We start from the raw sequence: 12,945 nt of genomic DNA on the forward strand, positions 1-12,945 counted from the left end.
AATTAAATAGGATATATGCCCTTATAGAAACCCAGAGTCTAATTTCAACCTAACAAATAATGAAATTTCTTTGGAAACGCAGAGATCTGGGTAAAGTTAGAAGTAGATGTGTAAAGAAAAAAGACTAAGAAAGAGAGGGAAAAGACAAGAAAAGTAGGCACCAGAGTGGGCTATCGAGGAAGACGCAGTCTGGCTTTTTTATGTTTCTTTTTTCCACAATGGTGTCCTCCTCGGTCGTCTCCTATGAAGTCCACTTTGGCTCAAACAATGACGGATGGTGCGATTTGACACTGATATTTCTTGAGCTTGAAATTCACCTTTAGGCTATGTGCGCACGTTGCGTAAATTCATGCAGTTACGCTGCGCTTTGTAGCGCAGCGTAACTGCATGCGTCCTGCGTCCCCTGCACAGTCTATGGAGATTGTGCATGGGCCGTGCGCACGTGGCGTTTTAGAGCGCAGCGCTTCGGCTACTGCCGAAGCGCTGCGCAAAAAGAAGTGACATGTCACTTCTCCCGTGCGCTTTGCCGGCAGCTCCTGCTCTGTCTATGGCAGGAGCTGCAGGCAGAGCGCACGTTCTCGCCGGCACCATGCGCTTCAGAACGGAGCTTTTCAGCTGCGCTCTGAAGCGCACCTTTTACGGTGCTGGGCTAGTACGCAACGTGCGCACATACCCTTAATCTCCTTAGAAGTTCTTCTGGGCTCTTTTGTTACCATTTGTATTATCCATCTCCCTAAGCAGTATCATCTAAATATGAGAAAAAGAACACACAAGGAACTGTAGGACACTGATTGTAATTTAGAATCAGTCTCGCTTAGCTGTTTAAAGTGGCTTCAACACTAAGTTGTATCTAGGGGGCTGGTGGGCATGTGCCCGAGGCGCAGCTCACAGAGGAATGCCGTTGAGCCGCCTGATGCAACGCTCTGAAGGTCTCCCTGGCTGTTGTGTGTTGTCGCCCTCCATAGTATGAGTCGGCTATTCTCTGAGTCCAGCTGTCAAGCTGACAGTTGGACTCAGAGAAAGTGTGGTGCACAGCTCCCTGTGATCAATTGTACTTGTGTCTTTCAGACGTGAGTATAATTGAACCCTGACTACCGCCACTTCTGGGTCGGGGTGACATCAGTGTGTGATCAGGTGAGTTGCTCACATTACTGACGTCACTTGTTGGCGCCGCAGTCGCAGCAAATAGCAAAGACACCGAAGAGCAACAACAGAGGGTGAGGGGGGGGAAGTATATATGAACATAGTATGGGGAGAGGGTGAGGGGAGGAATGTACAGTATATGTGACCACAGTATGGGAGAAGGGGGTGGGGAAGAATGTATATGCGACCACAGAAGGGGGAGGGTAGGAATGTATATGCAACCACAGTAAGGGGGAAGGGAGGAATGTATATAAGACTACAGTATGGGGGGAGGAATGTATATGCAACCACAGTATTGGGGGAGGGGAGGAATGTACATGTGGCCACAGTATAGGGGGAGAGGAATGTATATGTGGCCATAGTATGGGTGGAGGAATGTATATGGGATCACAGTATGGGGGGAGAGGGAGGTATGTATATGGGACCACAGTATGGGGGGAGAGGGAGGGAGATATATATGGCCACCCAGCATGGGGAGAGAGGGTGGGGAGGGGGAATGTATATAAAGACAGTATGGGGAGAAAAGGTGAAGGGGAATGTATACAAACAGTATGGGGAGCAAAATGGGGAAAGACATATTGAGGACACAGTATGGGGAATTTCAGGACTATAAATGAGCAAGGGTGGAATTTTGAGTACATGGTATGGGGAGCAAGCGGGCAGAATAGGGAATAAGGAACAAATGTATGCAGACACAGTATGGAGATGAGGGGGAATGAGTGTGGAGATGTTGAAGAGACAGTATGGAATGAAAAAAAATGTGAGGGGGCACAAAATAGAGAGTGGGTAGTGGGGGTTATGGAGAGGGGTCAGCATTGGGGGACAGTGAAAGGCCATAGCAAGGTGTGTGAGGAAAAGGGACAGTATAAAGACTGGGCAGTATAGTGGAGACACAGTGTAAAGGACAGTGTGAAGAGGGGGCTTAGTATAGAAAGGAGAGGGCACTATGGAGGGCATGTACCATTAGAGGGACAGTGTGTGCATCATATTTTGTGCAGAGAACACAGTGAGGGGACATTATTTATTCAGTGGCACAGCGTAGGGGGAGTATTATAATCATTCTGCCATTTTAAAGGGTATCGTGCCGAGATGTGGTGCAGAAGACGGGAGAAGATGGAAGTTTGAAGGGATGAGCTGTGGATGTGAAAAGTCATCATGGTGTCTGGACAAGATGAATAAAAAGAAGAGATGACTTGAATCAGAGACAACATCACCTATAAGTTACCTGAATGTAAATGTTTACAGTATTTGTGATCCTGACTAATTCTCATCAGTACTGAGGTTCCTGTATGATTGCAGACTGATGATGACTGATAATAACCCCCTGTATCTCTTTACCATTGTTAAGGATTTGCTGAAAGTAGTAGGTTCATGCAATACATATGTCTATAGGTCTGATCTGACATTATAATTGATGTACCATGTATTGATGGTGGTTCTGGTTATTTATTTCTGCACTAGTGAGGGTTTTAGTGCTGTATTTTTGTACTGATGGGATTATATGGATGTATTTCTGTACTGCTGGTGGTTCTGGTGAGGAATTTCTGTACTGCTTCTGGTTGTGATGCTGTGTTTCTGTTCTGATGGGGGTTCTAATTAAGTATTTCTGTACCTCTGATGGGTCTGGTGATTGTATACCTGTGCTGTTAATAGTTCTGATCCTGTGCACAAGTAACAATTCATAACTTGTAAGACTATGTTATATTTACATAGCTATTTTAAAGAGGTTAGCCACTACTTTAACAGAGATGACCTAGCCTTGAGATAGGTCATCAATGTCTGATTGTATGGGGTCCAGCCCCCCTGCAACTCGGCTGTTCTAGGTATCGGTGGCAGCAGCAGCCAGCCAGAGTACTCAATTCTAGATCTGCTCGATCTTCTGATAGAGGCCATGGCTGGGTACAGCACATTTGCTCCAATTCAAATCAATGAGGTGAATGTGCAGTACCCGGCCTAATTGTGCTCACATGACTGTCCACTCTTGCCACTGGTATGGGAGAATCCAAAAAGTGTGCACAGCATGCGTTGTGAGAATTCAGAAGTCTGCAGTCACCTAGAGTCACTTTCTTCATAAATACTTTTTCAAGGCACTGTATATAGTTTTTCCAATTTTCTTGGCTGAGAAGGCTTCAAACACAAAGTCTTATGGGTAAAGTCAACTCTCTTCTATGTCTTTTGAACTTCAAATAATAAGATGTTTTTTTGCGAGCGCTCAGGAAATGACACAGAACTGTCTTAACATGGTGTACTAAGCAAGATTTCTGTTTTATTAATGCACAGACATGCACTTAAATAGCTTCACACGCAAAGAAACCTTTCCACCAATAGATTTAACCAATTCAAATTTAGAGGCCTGAACTGAAATGGGAAATTTGTCCTCCTAGGAGTGTTATTTGATCACCACGAAACAGTAGTTATGTAACAAGATGGTCTGTTATCTCACAATTGTAATGGCCAGGGACACCCTGGCACAGGTTAACTGGTGTGTCCTCAAGCACTACAAAAAAAGCGTATCATGGCTGGGTGTGTGCTATTACCTTTATCATACTCCAATGCAGACTGCATGCTGCCGCTTAACACATTAGTCCCTCATATAGGGATTGATGGTGTAAGTAAGTTGTTGTAGGACCAGTCTCTTTGAAAGATAAACCTGTCATTCTCGCACTGCTGGTGTTCTTTCATCTTTGGAACAAACTCAGGTTTGTCACATAGTTGGCTGCATTTTCCTCCACATTTTGAACATTTTGCCCTTCACACCAGTAAAGTGTATTCTTCCTGCTACAATATATGCAATTGCTGGATAATTGGTGTTTTGTTAGCAAGATCAAAGTTTTATAATCAGAAAATGTGTTTTAAGAGCATGCCACCCTTTGTGAGTAATAATTCCGGGAAGAATTTTCTTATTGGTGGCTCAATGTCTCTGTAAGCTTTGAATGGGTCCTGGAATTCCATCTTTACCCTGAAAACCAAATGGTGCACCATTTATTATAGGCACTTGTGTGTGCTGCATCAAATGCATAAAAAATGGTGGTATCAAATTACTTACTACCTTACTACCTCCATAGATAAATACATTACAGGCATTACATTAAAAGAGATTTATGGCTTTTTTCTGTTGTTCTTGATCCACAAAGGCTCTACAAATATGACAAATTATTCCAAATAGAGCCAAATTTGCTTTCCAAAATTCAAATTGCTCTTTCTTTTCCAAGCCCTACCATTTGTCTAAACATAACTTTGTGACTACATGTGGGGGTATCACGGTGCTCATAGGAAAGTGGGTAACAAATCATGTGGTCTACGTTTTGTGTCACCTCTTGAAAAAGTGAGAAAATTGATGCTAAAGCAACTTTTTTGTGAAAAAAAATGAAAATGTTCAATATGATGATCTAATGTTATCCAATTCAATGAAGTACCTGTGGGTTCAAAATGCTCACTATACCCTTGGATAAAATCCTCGAGGGGTCTAGTTTCCAAAATGGGGTCACTTGTGGGGGGTTTCTGCTGTTTCGGCACCTTAGGGGCCCTGCAAATGCAACATGGTGCCCGTAATCTATTTCAGTCAAATTTGTTTTGCAAAATTCAAATGGTGCTCCTTTCCTTCCAAGCCCTACCATTTCTCCAAACAGAGGTTTCTGACTACATGTGGGGTATTGGCATGTTAAGAACAAACTAGATAACACATTTTGGGGTCCATTTTGTTGTGTTATTTCTTTTAAAAGTATTGGGCTAGAGCAACACTATTAGGTAAAATGGTCATTTTTTTTTTATTCCCCATCGCTTTACTTCCTGTGAAGCATCTGAACTTATTGGATGTGATTTTGAACACTTTGAGGAGTGCATTTTTTAAAAAAGGTGTCACTTTTGGGTATTTTTTGTCATATAGGCCTCTTAGTCACTTCAAATGTGATGTGGCCCCTAAAAAATGGTTTTGTTAATTTTGTTGGAAAAATTAGAAATTGCTGATAAACTTTTAACCCTTCTAACTTCTTTACCCAAAAAAATGTTTAAAAAATTGTGCTGATGTAAAGAAGACATGTGGGAAATGTAATTTATTAACTATTTTGTGTGACATAACTCTCTGGTTTAAGGCCATAAAAATTCAAAGTTTAAAAATAATAACATTTTAAAAATTTTTATCAAATTTACCATTTTTTTCCACAAATAAGAGCAAAAAATATTGTCCTAAATTTACCACTATCATGCAGTATAATATGTCACAAAAAAACAATCTCAGAATTACTGGGATCCGTTGAAACGTTCCAGAGTTATTAACTCAAAGTAATGGTGGTCAGATTTCTAAAATTTGTCCTGGTCATTAAGGTTAAAACTATAGCTTCATCATTAAAGGGTTAAAAAAGGGCTGGATGCTTTTCTCAGAACAAATGACAATGTGGGTTATAGATAATCTACTGACAGAGAATGTATAATTGATGCAGAAACTATGTAACCGTAATGCATAATCTAGTCTGCTCCAAAAGAACTAATCTTTCCCTACTATTTAAGTTTTTCAAGTTTAGTTATGTCTTAGCTCTATTACATTAAACCAGAGCAACGAGCTATGACTTGTTAAATCAAGCTTAAAGTGGTATTGCCATCTCCAAAATCCTATCCCAATATATAATACGCGTAATGGTAATAATATTAGCAAATATTAGCAAATACCTAAAATTAGAAATGTAGCATAGTTCTCCTGATATAGCCATGTCTCTTACCTCATGTGCAGGGCATTGGTTTCGACCATAAGCAACTAACTGTCACTATATGAGTGGACTATAGGAGTGGCATTGTGTGGCTATCATACTGTGTGGGGGGCTCTATGGTGTCATACTGTGTGAGGGGACATACTGTGTAGAGGAGCTTTGTGGGGACATCAAACTCTGTCAGAGAACGTCATACTGTTTTAGGGGCTTTGTGGGGACATTATAATTTGTAGATAGACTGTATGGAAACATCATACTGTGTAAGAGGGGCTTTGTGGGGACGTTATACTGTGTAGGGGGCTCTGTGGGGACATGATACTACATGGAAGGTTCTTTGGAGACATACTGTGGGAGGAGGACATCGTATTGTGTGAGGAGCTTTAGGAGGACATTGCATGTGATGGGGCATAATACTGTTTTGAGGGGCTGTGTGGAGAATTAATCCTGCGTGTGGGGACATCATATTATGTCTTATGTTGGCGGCTGTTGCTTAAGGTGTAACGGTTAAAAAAACAGAAGAAAAATGAGGGGTTTTTTTTTTACAAACTTTATAAAAAAGTGGTAAATTATATGGTAAGAATACATGTTACATTACGGCTTATTGTAACATGTATTAACAGTAGCAGCAAGTCAACAGACTTAATTTTGTTCAATATCAAGTGATAAATATTAATATAAAACAGTTATAATGAACAAAATTCAATTCAGCAAGTTGGCTCAGCCCTCCACAACAGTCTTGGCCTCTCATGGTAAGTGCCCATCCCTGTTACTCAGAGACATAAAATAAGGTGGTACATGAAGCTTTGCTACCCCTCAATATGCACCTGATTAATATAGCCCCATACATATTAGACTAATTGACATTGTCGATATCAATGGGATCAGTTGACGTTCTAATGTGTATAGGGGTGGAAAACTGGTGGTTAAGAGATATGTCAATTTCGCATGTCCGATTTTGGACTGCCAATCGCATTGTTCTCCCTGACACAAGCCACCATCCAACATGTCAATCGGCGTCTTTCTCATAGAGAACACAAGAGTGCTAGAACAAGCGAGTGCTTCTGTGTATGGATGTGACGGCTGAGTTGGATGTCGGCCAAGGCATTGTTCAGCCAACATTCAACTAACGTTTATGGTCAACCTACACTGACGAACAAAAGGGTAACAATTTTCTGAACTTTTGACTGTCAAGCTCCATATCTCATCTTCCACAATAGCTGTGAGTGTGAGACTACCTTAATTGTAAACACAATTATCTTGGCTATTTCATACAAAGATTTGATTTGCAACTATTTAGCATATGATTGGTTATGCAGATGCTTGTCATGTCACTGCATTGTTACTGTTTTGCTCCTGGTGTTTGAAAAATCTTTTTCTTCCTGTATATTACAAATTACAACCTATTCGCACATTCCCTAATAGCTTAATGTGTTATTACATTGATTCCCAAATGAAAGGTCACTGGTTCGAATCAAGGAGCAGCCATCAAGATTTCCCAACAAAAGAGAAACAGCATAATTCAGCTAAGCGACAGCAGTCTTTCGGCCAAGAAAATTGCCAAACTACCGTATTTTTCGGACCATAAGACACACTTTTTTTCCCCCAAATGTTGGGGGAAAGTTGGGGGTGCGTCTTATGGTCTGACTATAGGGCTGCGGCTGGGAATGAGGGTGCTGCGGGTCATCGGGGGCACGAGCAGGCAGCAGCAGCGCCTGCCGTGACCACGTGGGCCCGCTCATTACATATGCACGCCCATCCTCCCGCCCATCTCTCAGTGCTGAAGCCGGCACTGACAGGTGGGCGGGAGGACGAGCGGGGACACGCGCATAGCAAAGAGCCGGCCGCATGATCACCCCTGGCAATTACAGCCTGGAGTGATCATGTGCGGCTGTATTCACTGCCCCCCGCGCGTCATTACCAGCACGGGGTGCAGTGAATCAGTACACTCACCCGTCCCCGTGTGTGGAGCCACCCCCCTGCTGCACGCGATGTCTTCCTGTCTGTGCCGGTCAGCTGATCTGTGCTGAGCTGGTCAGCTGATCGGCACAGACAGGAAGACATCGCGATGCAGCAGGGGAACGGCTCCACACACACAGGTCAGTGGCGCAGAGAGGAAGATGATCGGTGCTGGAGGGAGTGAGAAAAGGTGAGTATAAACGTTTATTTTTTTCTCTGTGCTATAGGATACAGGCCATATACCAGGATGGTATATGTCACGGCCAGGTGTACGGGCAGGCCCAGGAGGTGGATCCACTGGACCGAACTCCTAGATGGTAGGAAAGAGTCCGGCAGCTGGAACACTAGAAACAACAGAACAGTCCTTGCACACGGGAATAGCGGAGAAGTCCCTGGGACCACGGAGTTACGGGTGGTAGTCCGGGTGACGCAGCTCAGGTTCGGAAGCCGAGATGATGTCAGGCGGGGTCCGGAACCTTGGGAGCAAGATGACGGGTCACCGCAGGGATCCGAGATGGTGCGGACTGTCAGGATGGCAGATGGACAGCGTTCGGGGTTCAGGATACGGCAGACTGGATGGCGAGGCAAGCACGGCTCTACAAAGAGAGATAGGTGAGTACATGCACTGAAACACCAGGAGACCTGACTCCTAGCTTAGGGAACACGAAGATCAGGCCCCGCCCCCTTGGACAATACACCCCTTTATACCCTGTACCTGATTAGCCTCATTACCTGTTAATGGACGCTGGCCCTTTAAGAAAGGGTCAGTGACCGCGCGCGCGCCCTAATGCGCATGCGCGCAGCCCGGGTGCCAGAAGCCAGGGAAGGAGGCTGAGAAGAGGACGCAGGGGAGCCGGCCAGGGCCTGGGAAGCCGTCGGGCGCCGCGATCGGGGACCAGGGGGCCTGGAAAGGACGAGGACCGGAGGCTGGAGAGCGGGGAGCGTGGCAGGTGAGCCGGGGAGCGGGGCTGAGGACCCGGGGAGCGGAGCAGAGGACCCGGGGAGGGGAGCCAAGGACCCGGGGAGCGTGACAGTACCCCCCCCCCCCACGCCCCCCTCCCCGCAACCGGGACATGAAGGCACGGATCAGAGGAGTGCCCACGTTCTCCCTGGGCTCCCAGGACCTATCCTCAGGACCATACCCTTCCCAGTCCACCAGGAAGAACTGTCGACCTCGTACGGTCTTCATGGCCACGATATCCCTTACCGCATAGATGTCGTCATCGGCAATAGGTGGAGGAGCCGGACTGGCAGCAGCGGAGAAGGGACCAAGGACAACCGGCTTGAGCAGGGAGACGTGGAACGAGTTGGGTATCCTCATCGTGGCCGGGAGCTGCAGTTTGTAGGAGACCTCATTGATCTTGCTGAGGACCTTAAACGGCCCGATGTAGCGAGGACCCAGCTTGTAGGAAGGTATCTTCAATCGGATGTACTGGGAAGCAAGCCAGACCAGGTCACCAGGAGAGAAACACGGAGGGTCCAGACGCCTCTTGTCAGCGTGTTTCTTCATCCGCTGGGAAGCGCGTCCAAGGGACGCCTTGACAGAGTCCCAAATGGTAGCGAAGTCACGGGCTACAGTATCAGCCGCAGGGACATCCGAAGAAGGGGATATAGGCAATGGAACGGAGGGCTGAAGTCCGTAAACGACATGGAAGGGAGATTTGGAGGACGACTCACTGATATGGTGGTTATGTGAGAATTCAGCCCAAGGCAGAAGCGTGGACCAGTCGTCGTGATGGGCGTTGACATAGTGACGTAAAAAAGAGGTCAAGATTTGATTGACCCTCTCCACTTGGCCATTAGACTGAGGATGGTAAGCAGAAGAAAAGTCCAGAGTCACTCCCAGATGCTTGCAGAGCGCCCTCCAGAAGCGGGAGGTGAACTGAGTTCCTCTGTCGGACACGATGTGGGATGGAAAGCCATGCAAGCGGAAGATGTGATGTATATAGGCTTCCGCGAGTTCCTGAGCAGAGGGCAGTCCGGCCATAGGGACGAAGTGAGCCATTTTGGAGAACCGGTCCACCACGACCCATATGACTGTGTGTCCGGAGGATAATGGCAAGTCCGTAATAAAATCCATCGCTATGTGTTGCCACGGAACTGAGGGTATAGGCAGAGGCAGAAGACGGCCATAGGGCAGGTGTTTGGGCGTCTTGTTCCTGGCACAAGAGGAGCAGGCAGAGACATAAGCAGCGACGTCCGTGCGAAGGGATGGCCACCAGTAATGGCGTACAATCGCACCCCATGTTCTCTTCTGGCCTGCATGACCGGCTGTTTTGGAGGCATGACCCCAGTGTAACACTTTTTGCCTGTCAGTTTCAGAGACGTAGGTCTTTCCGGGCGGTATCTGGGCCAGAGTGACAGGGGCCACCGGAATAATCTTGCTAGGAGGGATGATAGGTTGGGTAGTCTCTTCCTCCTGCTCCATGGGCACGAAAGACCTAGACAAGGCATCAGCGCGTACATTCTTGTCCGCGGGTCTGAAATGGAGCTGGAAGTCAAACCTGGCAAAGAATAAGGACCACCTGGCTTGCCGTGGGTTCAGTCGCTGGGCGGACCGCAGGTATTCCAGGTTCTTGTGGTCCGTGTAGATAATCACGGGGTACACTGCTCCTTCCAGGAGGTAGCGCCACTCCTCCAGAGCCAGTTTGACCGCCAATAGTTCTCGGTCACCGATGGTGTAATTACGTTCCGGCGCTGAGAAGCTCTTGGAGAAGAAACCGCAAGTCACCATCTTGCCGGAGGAGGATTTCTGCATGAGCACTGCTCCAGCTCCCGAGGAGGAGGCATCCACTTCCAAGGTGAACTGGCGGTTTAACTCCGGACGGTGGAGTACAGGAGCGGAGGCAAATGCTCGCTTCAGGGAGCAAAACGCGGCGTCGGCCGCAGGTGACCAGTCCTTTGGATTAGCCTCCTTTTTGGTCAAAGCGGAGAGAGGAGCAGTCAGGGCAGAGAAGCGAGGGATAAACTGGCGGTAGTAGTTGGCGAATCCCAGGAACCGTTGGATTGCCTTCAGTCCAGAAGGAGGAGGCCAGTTGAGTATGGAGGAGACCTTCTTGGGATCCATCTGCAGTCCAGTGCCCGAGATGATGTATCCCAGGAAAGGGAGAGAAGACTGCTCAAAGACGCACTTCTCATATTTGGCGTAAAGACGATTCTCCCTCAGTCTTTGCAGAACCAGCTGTACGTTCTCTCTATGGGTCTGGAGGTCCGGAGAGAAGATAAGGATGTCATCCAGATAAACTACGACACAGACGTAGAGGAGGTCCCGGAATATGTCGTTCACCAATTCTTGGAAGACTGCTGGTGCGTTACACAGGCCGAAGGGCATCACGCAGTATTCATAGTGCCCATCGCGAGTATTAAACGCGGTCTTCCATTCGTCCCCAGAGCGGATACGAACTAGGTTGTAGGCACCCCGAAGATCCAGCTTGGTGAACACACGGGCTCCTCTGAGCCGATCGAACAATTCGGGGATGAGCGGCAGAGGATATTTGTTTTTGACGGTGATCTGATTCAGACCCCGGTAGTCGATGCATGGGCGTAGGTCACCCTCTTTCTTCTTCACGAAGAAGAAGCCTGCTCCCGCAGGAGAGGAGGATCTCCGGATGAATCCTTTTGCCAGGCTCTCTGTGATGTAGGTAGACATGGCCCTGGTTTCGGCCGGAGACAACGGATATATCCGTCCTCGAGGCGGTGTTGTTCCTGGGAGCAGGTCGATGGCACAATCGTAGGGACGGTGTGGCGGAAGTACCTCAGACTCCTTCTTGTCAAAAACGTCTGCGAAGGACCAATAGGCCGAGGGCAGTTCCGGTAGGTTCTCTGGAACCGGAGGTCGTCGGATGGGTTGTATGGACTTCAGACACTTCTCATGACAAGCAGAACCCTATCGGGTGATTTCGCCAGTACCCCAGCTGACTGATGGTTCGTGTGTCCGCAACCAGGGAAGTCCCAGCAGGATGTGATGGGACATGTGTGGAAGGACGTAGAGAGTTATGTTCTCGGTGTGCAGGGCACCGATACGCAGTTCGACCGGTCTGGTGACCCAGGAGATGGTGTCAGAGAGGGGTCTCCCATCCACAGAGGCAATCACTAGGGGCTTCTCGAGTGGAGTAACAGGCAGCTGGTACTTGTCCACCGTGGCCTGCTGGATGAAATTGCCTGCTGCTCCAGAGTCGAGGTATGCCTCAGCCGTGAAGCGCGTCTCTCCCGTTGACACTTGCACAGTCCACATAACCGGGTCTGAGAGAGTCCCAGCACCTAGGGTGGCCTCTCCTACCAACCCTAGGCTTTGGAGTTTCCCGGCCTTTCCGGACAGGAGCGTAGGAGGTGAGTACCCTCTCCGCAGTAAAAGCAGAGGCCCTTGGCGAGCCGCTCTGCTCGACGTTGTTCAGATTGCCGTACACGGTCGATCTGCATGGGCTCGTGGACGGGAATCCCAGCTGTTGATGACTGCGATACGGAGGGCTTCTGTGGAGGAGGGGAATGCCGTACCGGACGTCTCTCCCGAGACAGCTCTTTGGAGCGCTCCTGAAAACGAATGTCCACTCGAGTTGCTAGGGCAATCAGGGCATCTAGGGTGGAGGGCACGTCACGACCCGCCAACTCATCTTTGATGCGACTCGAGAGTCCTTCCCAGAAGGCGGCTGTTAGGGCCTCATTATTCCACCCGAGTTCAGAAGCCAACGTGCGGAAACGGATGGCGTATTGGCCCACCGTCAGTGTTCCTTGACGTAAGCGGAGGAGAGATGAAGCAGACGCAGAGGCGCGTCCCGGCTCGTCAAAGGTGCTGCGGAAGGCCTGCAGGAACTCTTGAAGATCCTTGGTCATAGGGTCCTCCTTCTCCCACAACGGGTTCATCCACGCCAGTGCCTCGCCCTCCAAGTGAGACATGATGAAGGCGACCTTGGCTTGGTCGGAGGCAAACAGATGTGGCAGCTGCGTGAAGTGGAGGGAGCATTGGTTTATAAACCCCCTGCAGGTCTTGGGATCTCCGGCGTACCGGGGTGGTGAGGCCAAACGCAGTCTGGAAGCATCCGAAGAAGCGGCCACGGGAGCGGGGGACGTGGCTTGACTAGTGGCGGCTTGGGATGTTGTAGACGTGACTGCCGCTTGTAGCGTGGTCAGGCGGGTGTCCACGGAA

This window comes from Anomaloglossus baeobatrachus, chromosome 1, assembly GCF_048569485.1.
Source record: "Anomaloglossus baeobatrachus isolate aAnoBae1 chromosome 1, aAnoBae1.hap1, whole genome shotgun sequence".
NCBI lineage: Eukaryota > Metazoa > Chordata > Amphibia > Anura > Aromobatidae > Anomaloglossus > Anomaloglossus baeobatrachus.